We start from the raw sequence: 17,066 nt of genomic DNA, 5'->3' as shown, positions 1-17,066 counted from the left end.
GTATCTTTCTTTCTTTTTTTTTTTTTTTCTTTTGCCTTTTTTGAGACAGGGTGTAGTTCAGGTTGGCTTTGAGCTCACTTTGTAGCCTACGTTGGTTTCAAACTCACAACCATCCTCCTGCCTCAGCTGCCCAAGTGCTGGGATTATAAGGGTTCACGACCATGTCCGACCTCTTTTTTTTTTCTTTTCTTTGTGATTGTTTTTTTTTTTTTTTCTTTTTTGGGGGGAAGGAGTACTGGGAATTGAACTCAGGACCTCACATTTACCAGGCAGGTGCTATGCTACTGGGCTAAATCCCTGGCCCCCTATGATTGTTTTTCATAACTAATCTCATACCAAATCTGAACTATCTTCAAGGGGATAAAAGATAATTATCTTTTTTAGTACATTTGAAGTTAAACATCAGTGGTTGAGGATGTGGCTCAGTGGTAAATCTCTTGCCTTGCATGCACAAGGCCCTGGGTTTGATCTTCAGCTCCCCCCATAGTAATACACTGAAATTAAAAAATAATGTTAAACATTTTAAAAGCAAAATTTGCAAAAGTCGTACATGATTCTTTTATGTCCTTTATCTAGGTTCAACTAATGCTACTGTTTTACCACACTTTATCATTGTCTATTATTATACTGAATAATTTTGGTAAATTGCAAACATGTTGTCCCTTTCTGACTAAGTAACTGTTTTTCTTTTGAAGTACCAAGGATTGAACCAGGGCCTTATAATTGATCTATATCCCCTAATCTTTTTTATTTTTTATTTTGAGACACTGTTGCTAAATTGCCCAGGCTGGTCTGGAACTTGAAATCCTGCTTTGGCCTCCCAGAATGCTGAAATTAGAGGTTTGTGCTTATCTTTAAGTACTTTGGTATGTATTTCTTTAAACTAGGAATACTGTCTTATGAAACTCAACTATTGTTAGCAAAATTAAAGATAAGTGCTATTTTAATATTATTATTTTCTGATCTATAAGTACTGTTCACATTTTGCCAATTACTTCATATTTTATTTTATTTTGTTTTTTGGTTTCTTGATGCAGAGTCAGGCTGGCCTTGAACTCACTATATAGCCCACACTGGCCCCAATGTAATATCCATTATAATCAAAGCAAAAATTTTTAATTTTCTGGTTGGCGATCCAATTTTGTAACATAGTGTCATTGTCATATCTCTTTAATCTTTCTAAATTTAGAACAGTTTATCTTCCATGTTTTTCCTCATCATTTTTGTTTTTTTCTTTTTTTAAGAAAGGGTCTCAAACTTGCTGTGTAGACTAGGGTGGCCTTGAATTTCCAGCAGTCTTCATCCTATTAAGTACTGAGATTATAGGCCTGTGTGTCACCATATTCAGCTCTCACCTCTCACCTTTTTTTTTGTGATGCAGGTGATTGATTCTGTGGATTTTGCACTGAGCTATACCTCATCCTCTTCTTAATTTTATTTTCTATTTTGAGTCAGTGTCTTGCTGAGCTCAAATTTATGATCCTTCTACTTTATCATCCCAGAGTGCTTTGTTTTTTAAACTTTTTGTTACAGAGTTGGAATGTAGCTCTGATTGGCCTTGAATTTGGAGTCTTCCTGCCTCAGAGCCTAGAGTGCTAGAATTACAGGAGTGTATCAAAATACCTGGCTCAACCCAGATGGTTTGTATGTATGTATGCATGCATGCATTTTTGTGCTCACTGGGAACTGAACCCAGGTCCTTTACATAGAGCTATATTCTCAGTCCTTTTTATTTTGAGACAGGATCTTGCTGAGTTACCTGGGTTAGGCCTGAATTTATAGTCCTGCCTCAGTTTGTCAGTGTGGTGGGACTACAGACATATGCTCTAGTACCATTTATTGAAGAAACCGTTCTTTTTCCATTGGATGATTTTGTCTTCCTTGTCTAATATCACTTGACCAGAGATGTATGGGTTATTTCTGGACTGTATTCTCCATTGGTTTATATGTCTATTTTTTTGGTAATACTATACTTTTTTGATTGCTTTAGTTTTGGATTTTAGAAATTGGGAAGTAAGCATATTAGAACTGTATTTTTTTTTATGATTGTTTTGGTTATTTAGGGTTTCTTAAAATTGTATGTGAATTTTAGGATTTGCATTTCTATTTTTGCAATGTGGTTAACAGTTTTGATAGGAATTACATTGAAACTGTAGATTGCTTTGGGGAATATTCTTATTCTTACTGTTTTTATTTTTGAGACAGGATTTTGCTGTGTAGCCCAGGCTGGCCTCAAACTTGTCACAATCCTCCTGTCTTAGCCTCCCAGTGCTGGGATTACAGGAATGCTCAAGCACACCTAGCTATTCTTATTATTAAATAATCTTAAATTATGAACATTGATTGTCTTTGCACTTATGTAAGCCTCTTTAATTTCCTTCAGCATTGTTTTGTAATTTCTACTGTGCAAGTACAAAGGTTGGACTTGATTAGGTGTATTCCTATGTATTTCATCCTTTTTGATGCTATTTAAAGTGGAAATGTTTCACTAGTTTTTCTGGACTCTTCATTGCTAGTAGATAGGGAGGTAAGGGATTTGTCTGCTTTGATTTATTTTCCAGTTCCAGGTAGATTATGTTGGCATGGAACATACAGGGGAGACCCTTACCAGTGAGGAATAGAGTTGAATATAATGTGATAATTGTTTTTGTGGTGGAATTGTGGGTTATGGCTGTCTGGGATGAAGGGAAGCAAGTTGAGGACCAGGTTGGATGATAGTGGCAGAGCCTCATTTTCCTGCTGGTTGCATGCTTACAGGGAGCTAGTGTGGGACAATCAAGGAGTCCAAAGGCTGGATACAGAGCCTGAAGTACAAGGGATTCAAGGGGATGAATCAGAGTAGCTAATCTGGTAGTTAGTATGTTCCATCTGCTTTTGCAAGGATAGGATATCAACAGGCTGAAATAATCTTCTCTACCTGGGTGGGTTGAAAGTAGCCATGAATGCACAGTACTAAGGCTGTGGCTGAGATGAGTACTGCCCTGCAGGAAATGCTGAAAAGTTTTGAGCTACTAACTAGGACTGTCGGCTTGGTGTGTGGGCCCATTGTGAGGTGAGGGCTGAGCAATCTAGTGGGTACCATCTGGGCTGCTTTTGAATTGCCTGCTCTCTGGAATCTCTGAGAAGGTAGCTGCTGAGCCCACATACTGCTGGGCTATAAGCGCTCTGAGGTTCAAACATGTTTGTCTTTGTCAGCTACTATGAAATGTCTGCAAATGTGCCTTCCATGTCTGCTCTGCATGCTGAGAAGGTGAATTTCTGTGTAAACAGTTAGATTCAGCTGATGTCAGAATGATCAGGTCATTCTGTTCCTTTTTTTTTCTGATGCAGAACTTCCTTGAATTTCAGAAAAGCTGATGATTTTCTTCCTGTGGTACCAGTAGCCTATCCTGCAGCTTCAGAATTTTTTTCATGATCTCCTTTTGAATATTCTCTTTCCTATCTCCTTTTTCTTTCTTTTTCTCTTGCTTTCTTCATCTTTTGTTCCATCATCTTGTCCACCTGTTCTTACTGCTGCTTGTGTTCCCTTTCCATTGTCATATGCTGGTGCAGTGCCCTGGCCATGGTCTTTGAAACCATGGAGTGTTCTAGTGGTGTTGGCATGGTGTTGCTGGGGGTACTAGTAGACTGTTGGGCACTGGTATCTTGTCAGTCAGTGACTGCCAAGTCTTGGATAGGGGATGTGGGGAGGCTCAGGTAGGTGCCTCCTTGCTACAGCCTTCAGTTCAGGACTTAGGCAGTGCATGGGTCTTTTGCTTGTTTCCTTGCTCTTTTCCCATGCTGATCTTTTTTCTTTTATCTGCTGGGTTCACTTTTTAGGTCTCATAGTTTTTTTTTGTAAGTTATTTAGGACTTTTTTCTTGGGTACCAGGATGGAATTCACAACGTTGCACTTACCAGGCAAGTGCTTATGCCACTGAGGTAAATCTCTGGCCTTCAGGAGCTTTTTTTAAGAATTGAATGCTTCTCTGGTTATTAAAAGTTTTCGATTAGATTCTAGAATTATAAGCATTGATTTCTGAGGCTGGGTGTGATGGTGCATTCCTATAATCCTAGCACTTATAGTCTGAGGCAGGAGAATCTTTGCAAGCTCAAGGCCAGCCTAGTCTACATAGTGAGTTCAAGGCCAGCCCAAACTCTATGGCTAGATCCTGCCTCAAACCCATCCCCCCAAATCAAATAGCAAAATATTGATTTGGATTGTTTATAACCAGAATAATTGTTGCCTTAGTAAAGGTTAGTAAAGGGAAAGAATTTTGGAGTTATTGCTCCACTTTGGATGGTATCATTCCTGGTGTGTGTGTGTGTGTGTGTGTGTGTGTGTGTGTGTGTGTGTGTGTGTTTGGTGGTGCTGGGTATCACACTCACTGTCTTGTTCATGTTAGGTACATGCTTTGTCAATGAGTGACATCTCCAGCCCCTAGTGTGTAAATAGATTTTTAAGAATTCTTAATGTGGGGACTGGGGATTTAGCTCAGGGGCATAAGTACCTGCCTTGCAAGCAGGCAGTCGTGAGTTCTATCCTTGGTACCGATAAAAATGAAAAAGACCAAAAAAAAAAAAAGAATTCTTAATGTCAGGCTGGGGATTTAGCTCAGCGGCGTAAGTGCCTGCCTTGCAAGTGCAGTCGTGAGTTTGATCCCCAGTACCAAAAAAAAAGAATTCTTAATGTTATGTTAGGGCATCAATACATTGTTCTTTTTTGCTGTCTTGGCTATTTTTGACCCTATTTGTTTCATATTGTATATCCATTTTTATGTTTCTAAATTCTTTGATAAATGTTTTATATTATATTAAAAAATCTATACACTTCAAAATGAGCAAAAGCAGTGGCAGAGTTCATTTGATAAAGCAAAAGTGAAGAGTGAGGGAAAAAATTGGCTCTGTAGAGCCAGTTTGGGCCAAGGAAAAGAGGAAAAGACAAAATAGCCTAAGATAGCAAGTTCTTCTTGATGTCTGTGACCTTTTATACTGTCTAAATCTCCAAGAAACCGGCCAGAACTGATACATATGGATCCAGAGAGGTGATGTTGGGATCCCATACCTCAGGCTGAAGCCAGATCCGGGCCATCCTATTGAAAACCTGCTCTAGTTGTCCAAAGAAGTCCATATGCAGGGCTTTGGGAACTGTTCTGCACATGTGTTCCAGGATCATGTAATTAACAGTTCATACCTACTTCCCTTGACAGCTTTGTCATGCCCTAGTCTTCTATGTCAATACTAGAGGAAGCATACAATACTTAACTTTCTGTGTCTGATTTATTTCATTTAATTTTATGAAATTTTTTAATTTCATTTAATGTTTGGAATTTCTAGTTGTAGTGTTTTGAGGAATCTTCATATTGATTTCCATTGTGGTTGTACTAGTTCACATTCCTAGCAATAGTGTAGCAGGGTTTCTTTTTCCCTACAACCTCGCCAGCATGTGTAGTTTTTTGAGTCCCTTGATAATAGCCATTCTTATTGAACTAAGATGGAATCTCAATGTTGTTTTGATTTGCATATCTGTGATAGCCAAAGATGATGAATATTGGCCATTTGGACTTTGTTTTTTTTCAGTTTTTTGAGACAGGGTCTCCCTGTATAGTTCCTCTAACTTGAGGAAACCCTTGTGTGATGATGAACCTCCTGTCTCAGCCTTCTGAAGTGGTGGAATTTTAGGTGTGTGCCCCTATGCCAGACTTTTTTTTGTGTGTGTAGACTTCTTTTGAGAAGGGTCTACTATATTCATTTCAGTTGTCCATTTTCTTGATTGAGTCTTTAATTTTGGGGGTTCTAATTTTTTTGAGTTCCTATTTTAGATATTAGTCCTCTGGGAAGTAGCTGAAGGTTCTTTTCCAATTCTATAGGTTATTTCTTTACTTGTGTCATGGTTTATGTTTGTGTCCCCCAGGTCTCATGAGTTTGCATTGTTCATATGTGATGGTTCATTGTATAGTGCTTGGATTGATGGTGTCAGTGCTCCACCCACATAGGGGTGGAGCCAGGATGTGATGTAATGGCAGGAAGAAGGTATGTTTTTCTCTTTGCTGGTTCGAGTTTGCTGCTGGTGGCTGCCATGAACTGGAGCCCAGCCATGCCTGCCTGTCTTGGAGCCAACTGAGTGTGGACTGAAACCTCCAAAAACTGTAAGAAATAAGTTTCCTTTCCCAACTTTGGGCTTCAGGTATTTTGTCTCAGCGATGAGCCTAAAGTGACAAAGACAACTTGGTTATTTTCTTTGCTGTTTAGAAGCTTACTAATTTGATATACTCCCATTTGTTGATTCTTGGCATTGTATCTTGTGCAATTGGGGTTCTGTTCAGGAAGTTGTTCCCTATCAAGCGTTTTACCTATTTTATCTTTCAGCAGACTCACTGTTTCTGTTTTTATCTAGAGATATTCGATCTATTTTGTTTTCTTTTAGGGTTTGAAAAACTTCAGCCCAAGATCTGGCTTTTAATGTTTGTGGTAAAAAATCTCTTACTCTAATAGGCTTGCCTTTATAAGTTATTGGATGTTTGTCTCTAACATTTGATACTATGGTATACTCTGTATTTCTGCTTTCTTTCTTTTCATAATCTCTAATTCTTTACTAAAATTTTCATTTATATCTTGTATTCTTTAATTCATTCAACTTTTGGTGTTTGCAATCACATTGAACATTTTATTGATTAAACCCTTTACCTGGTTTTTAAAATAGTTTTTGAGTTCACTGAACACCTTATGGATTTACTTATTCTTTGCAGACATATTAACCTTTTGGCTTTTGATTCCTTTGCCTGTAATTTCCTCTGTGAAATCAGCTTTTGGTGAGTTACATATTTTTTTAAAAATTAAATAATTTTTTAATGAATAAGGGAGAGGTTGAGATAAAAGGGAGCATAACAACATAACAATACAGGTTAAAGCATGACACTTTCAGCAACCTAGTGCTTCACCACCAAATAAGCCGACTTAATAGTAGTTACCATAGTGTCTTTTTCCTTGAAATATTTGAATATAACTTCATATGCTATAGCATCAAGCATATCAAGACAGTGTCACGCCATTCAAGTGGATGAAAGCATTGTAGAGTATTTAGAACCAGCTAACAGAAAAATGAACATTGGTTTCTATATTGTCTCTTTGCCTATAACAATTTTTGTTTATACTACCACATACGATAAAATCCAGCAAGATACAACATGATAAAAATCAATGGAGACAGAAGAGCTATAGTTTGGTGCGGCGAGAGTTACATATTTTGGGGGAGGCATTTCGTTGCCTTTTTTCCTCATGGTTGCTATTTTGTTCTTGTGCTGAGGGTTGAAGTTAGGATAGAAAAAACTTTATTGATACTGTAGAAATATCTGTAGGTAGTATATGTTTTCTTCTTATGTGACCTTGGATTTAGTTATGTTTTGGTGACTAACTACATGACCGACCTATTCAGTGTAATAAAATCAGTTTTGTGATTGTGTTGGGAAAACCATCACTGGTTATATATATCAGCATCTACAGAACTAACCATATATCTACCATGTAATTGAAAACATATTTTAGTCTCCGTTTTTTCCTTCCTTTCTCCTTTCCTTTCCTTTCTTTTACTCCTCCTCTTGTTTCTTTTAGACAGGATTTTGCTTTGTAATTTCAGGCTGGCCTTAAACTCAGCCAAGGAAGCAAGGCTGGCTGTTATGTGGAAAGCCAAGATAGCAAGCTCTTCTTGGTGTCTTGTGACCTTTATTTTGCCTCAGCCTCCCAAGTGTGCTTGGTTTATCTATCTTTTAAATAACCTACAAAGACAGCCTACAAATAGGCTGGGATACAGACAATGAGGGAAAGAAAAGGGAAGAAAAAATGGAAGAAACATTTCCAGAAAGAAGGAAAGAAGAAAACTTAGTCAACAGCAAATGAAACAAAGAAGACTTTCTGATTTTATTTTTATATCTTGAATTTTCCTGGTCATTGTCCCATATAATCCCTTCTGCCTACATCACACCTCTCTAGCTTTCCAGCCCATAAATTCAATGATGTTGAGGGCTTGCAGAATGCAGCAGCTTTTTGCTGGCCATGGAAGTGTCCTTCACAGGCACCAAGCTCTGTGGAGTTTCAAGGGTGGATGGTGGGTGTGTATCCCATCGGCCCAGAGTTTTTTGGTGTTTGGCAGAGTGGTGGGAAGGTACCTGCTTTGAACCTATTCCAGTGACTTTTCCCCTGTCCTGGATTATACTAGGTGCAACTGCTATCAGCCCTTGCAACTCACTGTCATATGGATTTCTTAATGTCTGGTTCCATGTCCTTAAGCTAAGATTGTGCCCTTGTTACTTTCTTTCCCAAGGACCTGTAAGTCCTAACTCACTCACTGCCCTTTGAAACCGTTGAATGATTCTTTGACTTTCAGTTTCTTTAATACTCTGATTGGTGAATATCTCATTCACTAGGCTCCTTCTTCCAGTGAGAAGGGAGTTGGGACAGGTGGGTACTGGGCAGCTAGGCTGGGCACTTTGATTACAGCAGTCTGGTAGTCATCTCTGTATTTGGCTTCTTCCTTCAGGGAGTTAGTTCTTTCTTTTCCCAGGATGTCTTGTTCACTGGGTCTGGTGTGTAAGTAGTGCTGGAATCAAGGGGCAGCACTGCTTTTTCTGATCATCTCTGATGCTGGAATTCATTTGATGGGATTCTGCATCACCTCCTCTTCCCCACTTGAGTTGCTTGGTGCACTTCTCCAAGTGTCATTTTGTTTTGTTTTGAGGGTCTCACTGTAGCCCAGCCTGCCCTTGAACTTACGGGGATCTTCCTGCTTTAATCTCCTGAGTACTATGATTACAAGTGTGCATATCTGTGTCTTCCAAGTATCTTGAACACTGGTGTCTCTAGTCAGACATAATTCATTTATGTGCAGGTATCTGAGCCCTTGCTTTCATTCTTTAGAGTGGGTATCCAAAGGTGAGTTGCTAGGTCATATGATAATTTTTAAAAAAATTCTTCTAGGATACTGGTTTTCCACAATGTTTGTAATATTTGACATTCTTACCAGCAGTGCATCAGCATTCCACTTTCACCAGGCCATTGCCAGTGCTTGTTATTTTCCATTTTTTGGATAATAGCTTTCCAATGGGTGTGAAGTTGTATCCTGTACCGGTTCTGATTTGGATTTCCCTAATAACTGGTGATGTGTGGAGCATCTTTTTATATGCTTCTTGGCCATTTTTATGTCTTTGGCTATTTAAAAAAATTTTTTTGTCTTTGAGGACAGGATTTCACTATGTAGTTCAGACTGACCTTGAACTCACTCAGGTTGGCTTCAAACCTCATAGAGATCCTCTTGCCTCAGCCTCTGAAGTGCTGGGATTACAGGTATGCACCACCATGCCTGGCAGAAATGACTATTTTTGAAATTTCTTTTGGTTAAGTTGTGGGGAATCTTTATATGTCCTGGATATTAAATGCTTATCCAATAAAAGATTTGCAAATATTCTCTTCTGTGCAGTGGGATAGCAAGTATCTTTTGATACACGAAATCATAAAATTTTGTGAAGTCTTTATTTATTTATTTTTTTGGGTACTGGGGATTGAACTCACGACTGGGCACTTGCAAGGCAGGCGTTTATGCTGCTCAGCTAAATCCCCAGCCCTTCATGAAGTCTTTTTTTTTTTCTTTTTATCGGTACCAGGGATTGAACTCATGATTGCGCACTTGCGAGGCAAGGTACTTATGCCGCTGAGCTAAATCCCTAGCCCCAAGTTTCATTTTTTTTTTGGTACCTGACATTGAACTCAGGACCTTGGTGCTGTGCCATTGAGCTATATCAGTGCCCCTCAGCTTCTTTTTTTGTGTATATCATTATGATTTGAACCCAGGACCTCGTATATACTGGGTATGTGCTGTGCCACTGAGCTGCACTCCCAGCTTCACTCTTTTGTATGTGTATATCTAGTTTTTTTCCATTATTTGTTGAAAAAAGACTGTCTTTTCCTCATTGAGCGGTCTTACCCTTTTTGAAAAGCAACTGACCCTCTTTGTGGGATTTTTGTTTCTGGGCCCTCTGTTTTTGTTCATTGGTCTGGACGATTGTCCTTAGGCCACTATCACACTGTTTTGTTTGCATTAGCTTTGTATTATACTTTGAACTCAGGACCTTCAGAGTATGAGACTGATGCACTGCCTGCTGCACTAAGGAGGTGGTGATTGTATTATACTTTGAAATGATAACATGTAAATTTTCCAAATTTGTTTTTGTTAAGATTGCTTGACTAAGTCTTTGAGATCTTTATGAATTCTAGGATGGATTTTTGTATTTCTGCAGGAAATACCACTGAGATTTTTTTAATTTTAATTTTTAATTAATTAATTTTATTTTTTTTTTTTTTGTCTTTTTGAGATAGGGTCTCACTATGCAGTTCAGGTCTCACTATGCTGGCCTTGGGCTCACTTTGTAGCTCAGGCTGGTCCTAAACTTGAAATGATCCTCCTGTCTCAGCCTCCTGAGTATTGGGATTATAGGAGTGCACCACCATGCTTGGCTTATTTTTTATTTTTGGGGGGGATTTTGATATAGATTGCATTTAGTCTCTTCATTGCTTTGAATACTTTTTTAAAAACATTATTAGATGTTCTAATCCATAAACATAGGTTGTCTTCACATTCATTTGTGTTAAATTTCATTTCTGACTTCACTGAACAGGTTCTGAGGAGTTTCCCCAAAGAAGAGGTGGTGACCTTAACTCAGCTTGCTGAGAAGTTTCTTCTCTTGTCACAGCAAAGAATTTAAAGATGTTTCATTGGGAGTGAGAAAGATTTTATTAGGCAGAATAAAAGAAATAACATACTGAGAAAAAGTGGTATGGGCCCTGGAGAACCAGCTGCACTATGGTCTGACAGGGGTTGTTGATAACTGTGTGTTTGTTATTCTTTAAGATAGGTGATATAAGATGTTTGACCTGAAAACACTCTTTGAACCTTTGGATCTGTTTTTTTAAATTAAATTAATTTTTGTTTTTACTGGGGATCAAACTCATGACCTTGTGCTTGCCAGATAGGTGCTTGTACTACTGAACTAAATCCCCAGCCCCTGAATCTACTTTGTTATCTTAAGGTTAGATTTATGCCTTTTAGTTTAAAAACTAAACCTCATTTGTGGAGTTTATGGGGTTTGGAAGTGACGAGCCTAGAAAAAACAAAAACAAACCTAGGGAGACTAAACCAGACAGGAGGATAAAGATACAGAGTCCAGATACGAGTAACTTGGGGTAACTGCAGTTGTAGAGTTTCCTCAAAAGCACAATTTTAAAATTAAGATTTTTATTTCTGCCTTTTCCCCTGCCTTTATTCTACCTCATTTTCATTGATGTTTTGCCTGTTTTTGGTGTTTAAGTGCTGAGAGGTAGGTGTAGCTACTTGTCTACCATGAGGAAGCCCCTGGGTTCTTCTATCCCCTGCTTTTTTTTTGGGGGGGGGGTACTGGGAATTGAATGTATGACCTTGCACTTGCCAGGCAGGCACTATGTTGCTGAGCTATATCCCCAGGCCTCCCTTGCAGTACAAAAATAAAACAAACTTCTTATTTAGTGTTGAAGTTTCTTCCTTTTTTGCTTTAATTTACTGTTTGAATTATTCTCAATACTATTGTCACTGGAAGTATTTCTTTAATTTCCTGCTTAGAGAAATGCAACTGATTTTTGTGTGTTTTTACTTTGGTGAATTCCACTATTAACAGTTTTTTGGGAAACCTGTGGAAAGGGATTATGTTTTTCTTTCCAATTTGGATTAAAATATGATTTTAAAACATTTTTTAAAGTTTTTCTTTTTATTTTCTTTTGAGATAGGGTATTGTACGTAGTTCAAGCTAACTTTGAACTCTGTAGCTCAGGCTGGCCTTGAACTTGTGGTGCAGTCCTCCTGCCAACCCCCCAGAGTATAAGCATGTGCCACCAAGCCTAGCAAAATCTGTTTTAAATAATCACGAAGTGAATAAAATTTTAAAATTATTTGTTACTTTTCTATGATAAAACCGTTTTACTCAGTATACTTATCATTTACCCATATTTCAGAGACTTAAATGATTTCTTGCTTCCTTTTCTTGCTGCTTTAAAAAAGAGAGCAGTAGACAAAAAAAAAAAAAATCAATAATAGGGGCTGCAGGTTTAGCTCAGCGGCATAAGCGCCTGCCTTGCAAGCAGGCAGTCATGAGTTCAATCCCTGGTACCGATAAAAAGGAAAAAGACAAAAAAAAAAAAAAAAAAAAGAGAGCAGTGTGTCCATAGGAACACCAAATTAATGGGTGAAAATAAAAGTAGTTTAAGATGTTACTATTGTAGAAATGAGGTAAAGGGCACATAAAATCTCTGTTATTATAATCCCATGTAAATCTATAATTAGTTTAAAATGAAAGTTTTACTTTTTACAAGACTATTTCCTCTGTAACAAACTTTTAAACATTTTTTTGGTACTGGGGATTGAACTCACAACCTCGCACTTGCCAGACAGGCACTTGTGCCACTGAACTAAATCCCCAGCTGTAAGCTACTGTCTCTGTACCTAAACTTCTCCAAAGATAATAGTGTGTGTACTCATGTACAAAAGAGGTTAAAAAATTAGTAGATTTTAAAATTCCACAACTACTAATGGGAAAAGAAACATAAAGTAGTAAAATATTCAAAGGAAAGAACATGGCCTGTAGTTAAAAAGCAGTACTTAGGATTTTAGGGCCATCAGAGATGGCACATGCCGAATCCCAGCTTCTTGGGAAGGTGAGGCAGGAGGACTACAAGGCCAGTTGAGATAATTCAGTAAGACTATGTTTCAAATAAAAATAGTTGGATATGTAATTGAGTGGTGCGACAGTTGCTGAGAATCTGCAAGCCCTGGGTTTTGTCCTTATTACACACACAGAAACAAGTGACATTATGACTTTACATTTGTATGAAGCCCAAGTAATTTATGATTTATTTGGTTACCTTACATTAGAAATTTAGAGTTGTTTTGGTCCACATATAGAGAGGTCAGACTACATGGGCCACTATTTTCGATGAGCCTGTGTTGTAATTATATGAATGGGATTGAAGGCTGAGTTCATTCTTCTCCAATAGAGATTTTAATTACTCTAAAGGATATATTTAAGAACTTTATGGCTGAGTGTGGTGGTGCACGCCTGTAATCCCAGCACTCAAGAGGTTGAAGCAGTAGGATCCTGCTGAGTTCAAGGCCAGGCTGAACTACGTAGTGAGACCCTGTTTCAGAATGAATGAATGAATGAATGAATGAACAAATTTTACTTGGACCTAAGAGTTAATAGTACTGATTGAATATCAAATTTTGGTAGAGGGAGGAAGAGAATGATAATCATGTCTAGATTTAATTTTTAAAAATTTAACTTGTGCTAGTTCACTGTTATAAAACTAAGTTAATATGCCCTGTTTTTAAGAAGAGAAAGGAGTGCTGAATGTTACTGTTGTCTGGTAGTCTGCATCTAAAAAGTGCTTGCTAACTAAATGTTACTGGGTTCTGGGTTGCTTGCTTCTCCTTCTGGAGTTAGCAGGTTATTCTTGAACAAAATGAACAAAAAAGCAGTAGCAGTGTTTGTTCCAAAAAGAAAGAAAAGATTTTGTAAATGAGGAAGGAAAAGAGGTTGAAAATAGGGTAGGGGAGTGGGAAAAATATGTTATATAATATGTAGATACAAATTCTCTATGATGAATGTGATCATTATGTATGCCAAAATGTACCAATAAAGCCTGATTTAAAAAAAAAAAGTGAAGAGTAAGGGAGAAACTGATTCTGCAGAATGAGTTGGAGCCAAGTAAAGAGAAAAAGAGGGTAAATGCAAAACTATTACACACTCTCTCTGCCGTGGACTATTGTGGAAAGTTATGATAGCAAGGTCATCATGGTTTGTCTCTTTTATGCTGTCCAGATCTCAAGGAAACCTGTGAGAACTTCTACATATTGGTCCCAGGAGGTGGTGCTTGGTTCCCATGGCTCATCTGAGATCAGATCTATGTGATCCTGCTGAAAATGTGCTGGAGTTCTCCCAAGTCCAGACACAGGGCTTTGGGAACTGTTCTCTGCATATGTCTTGGATCTTTGTAATTAACAGATCATGCCTACTTCCCCAGCCAGTTTTTGCCATGCCCTAATCTCCTATTTTATTACTTTTAAAAACACTTGGTTTGGTGTGTTTTATTTTTATTTTTTGTCTTTTTGAAACAAGGTTTTACTGTGTCGTTCAGGCTGATCTTGAACTCACTTTGTAGCCCTGGCTGTCCTCGAATTTACAGCTATCGTGCCATAGTTTCCTTGTGTTGAGATTACAAGCGTGTGCCATCTTGCTTGGCTGGTTTGGTGTGTTTTAAATAACTGTTTGAAAAAATAAGACATACATATTTCTCGTGAAATTGCTAAAAGTGTGCATTACAGTTTATATCTACCTGCACTCATAGGCAGAGCTTTTGGGAGGTGATTAGCTTGTGGGGATTTAGAGCTGGCTTGCTGTTAGGAGGTCAGGCCTGGTTAGAAGTGGCTGGACATGAGGTGTGGCCTAGAGAGGTTTATTTTCCATCTTCTCTCTTGATAGCTCTCTTCTTTCTTCTCCATTGCTATTTTGTGAGCAATTCATTTCTGCCTTGTGCCCCTCTGCCATGCCATCCTGTTTTGGAGCTAGGAAACTATGGACTAACCTAAAGAATGTGAGCCAAAATAAACCTCTATTCCTTTAGTTGTGGGTGTTGGTGTATGTTATCTTCTCAAAGGACAAAGTAAAACAGTATAATTATGTAGTGTAAGGGAATGGAGTCTGTGTAGAAATGCATTTGCTTATTTGATAAAATGATTATTTAATCGACCAGCAGTGTCTACTATTTGATACTAAATCTGGACTAAACACTTTTTAAACTGCTGCTGAAAGCTTACTACTGGATGGCAGTGCCTGTGTACATGGGAAAAAGTCACCACCTTTGGCTTATAGTACTGTATAGGTGAGATGTAAAATAGAAGCATCAGATTTACTACTATTATTATTATTGTACTGAGTCTTGAACCCAGGGCCTTTGCATTGAGCCACATCCCCTGCCCACTTCTAATGTTTTGTTTTGAGATAGGGTCTCACTAGTTGCTAAATTGTCCTGGCTGTGCTGTAACATTTGATCTTCCTGCTCAGTGTCCCAGAGTGCTATAATTGTATGTGTGTGCCATCATGCTCAGCTTAGACTAGTTTTCTTAATAGAATTTCTCTTGTATTATTAAACCAAACATTTGTAGGAAAATGAGTAAGCAAAACTTGTTTGTTCTCCTATTTCCTATATCACTCTTTGTTTATGATGATAGCCAGGCGTTGTGGCTCACGTTTGTAATCCCAGCACTTGGGAGGCTGAGGCAGGGGGATTGTTGTGAGTGCGAGACCAAGCCTGGGCTACAAAGTGAGCTCAAGGCCAGCCTGAACTGCATAAAGAGAGCTTGTCTCAAAAAGACAAAAAACAAACAAACAAAAACCAATATAATCCTGATGATGTTCTCTAATTTTATATACTGCTAGATAAATTTCTTTGTGTAGGATTATATATTCATAGTTCAACATTTTCCATTAATGACATTGTATTCAGTACTTTATGCTTGGGAATTGCAGTCTCTTTCCTCCAGTATTTTCCCCATTGTTGAGAAGAGCTGTTTGCCAGAGGTTAAGATGTGTTGAATGAGATTTAATAAAACTTGAACACAATTCTTTTACAGGCAAATTTTTATTTTAAACAGAGCCTCTACCTAACATGAGTAAAATAAAAGAGATTCTGCTGTAATTGGGATTGAAAGTGATTATGTTCCTTTTATATATTTACGTTATATACAATCTTAAAGAGTTATACATTTTTATTTCCCTATAGTTTGTTCACTTGCAACTTAGCAAAAATCTTGGATTGAAATAAATCTGATTTGAGAAAGGAAGTAAATTTTTAAAAATTGACGTCAGAATTTATATAATCCAAATGGGTGTTATCTTTCTAACTAGTCATTCTAGGAGATCATATAGATGTCAATAATGATATCATTCTTGAGGACATTTTGAAAATTCTCTTGTTTTTTGTATCTGGTTTAGAAATCACTCAAGAAAAATAAATCCTCAGGAATATTTCACATACTTTCAGTTTACCCAACTTGATCCTTTTGCCTTGTTCACCATAGACTCAATGTGAATTTGGGCTGTTTCAAAACAGCCTGTCTATCCTTAAGAAGTAAAAATTTTTCAGATGAATGGACAACATTGTTTAAGTATTTTTTAACAGTTGAATTTCTGCTTGGCCTTGTAATTTATGCAGGTTGAGTATCCCTTATCCAGAGTGCTTGGGACCAGAATTATTTGAGATTTCAAGAGCTTTTCAAATACTGAATAGACTACATGTTGAACATCTCTAAACCAAAACCCTAAAATTCAAAATACTCCGAAATCTAAGACTTTTTGATCATGTTTTGGACTTTGGAGCAGTTACTTTGAATTAGGGATACTCAACTTGTGTAACACAAACATGTTTATGCCTAAGAGTGCTGTCCTTTATAAAAGAACAAAATGTGCTGTTCATATTCTTTGGGTTTTACCTTTGTGGTATGGCGATATTATTAATAGAGATGTATACTGATTTATCTATAGTTTTCATTTTAGCTAACCACAGCAGAAATTCATGCAATAGCTAAATTTGTAGTCATCTTAATAAATTTCTGAGAATGGGTAAAGAATCATAATTCTGTAAGTTCATTTCTAGAGAACAACTTATCTCTGGTGATGCATTGATGGGGTAAAATATAGTATAATATTATTCATTACTACCTCTGAATTTTTGTTTGAGGAATTTTGTGTGCTGAGGACATGTAGCATTTTCCATTTTTTTTTGTCTTTTTCCTTTTTATTGGTACCGGGGATCGAACTCACGACTGCCTGCTTGCAAGACAGGGGCTTATGCTGCTGAGCTAAATCCCCAGTCCCCCATTTTTTTTTAATCAGTCCTGGGGATCAAACTCACGACTGCTCGCTTGCAAGACAGGCGCTTATGCTGCTGAGCTAAATCCCCAGCCCAGCATTTTCTATTTTTAAATAAATTAGTTATGGATACCAAGTGATCTA

The 17,066-nt window shown here is 37.7% G+C and overlaps 1 protein-coding gene across 7 annotated transcripts in view; it reads left to right on the top strand.

The window, feature by feature from the left end:
* Atrx (ATRX chromatin remodeler) overlaps positions 1-17,066 on the top strand; it is a 292,107-nt gene that overhangs the window by 14,167 nt on the left and 260,874 nt on the right. The window contains exon 1 of one of the 7 annotated variants that reach the window (XM_063246117.1): positions 765-840. The exons of the other annotated variants lie outside the window; for them this stretch is intronic. The gene's annotated coding sequence lies outside the window, so the exon portion shown is untranslated. Of the gene's footprint in view, positions 1-764; positions 841-17,066 lie in introns of those variants that run through there. 7 annotated transcript variants of the gene reach the window in all.

This window comes from Cavia porcellus, unplaced genomic scaffold, assembly GCF_034190915.1.
Source record: "Cavia porcellus strain 051 isolate PalLab524CR breed Dunkin Hartley unplaced genomic scaffold, mCavPor4.1 scaffold_3, whole genome shotgun sequence".
Lineage (NCBI taxonomy): Eukaryota > Metazoa > Chordata > Mammalia > Rodentia > Caviidae > Cavia > Cavia porcellus.
The sequence above is the reverse complement of the archived record's forward strand: the minus strand, read 5'-3'. Positions and strand labels throughout refer to the sequence as shown.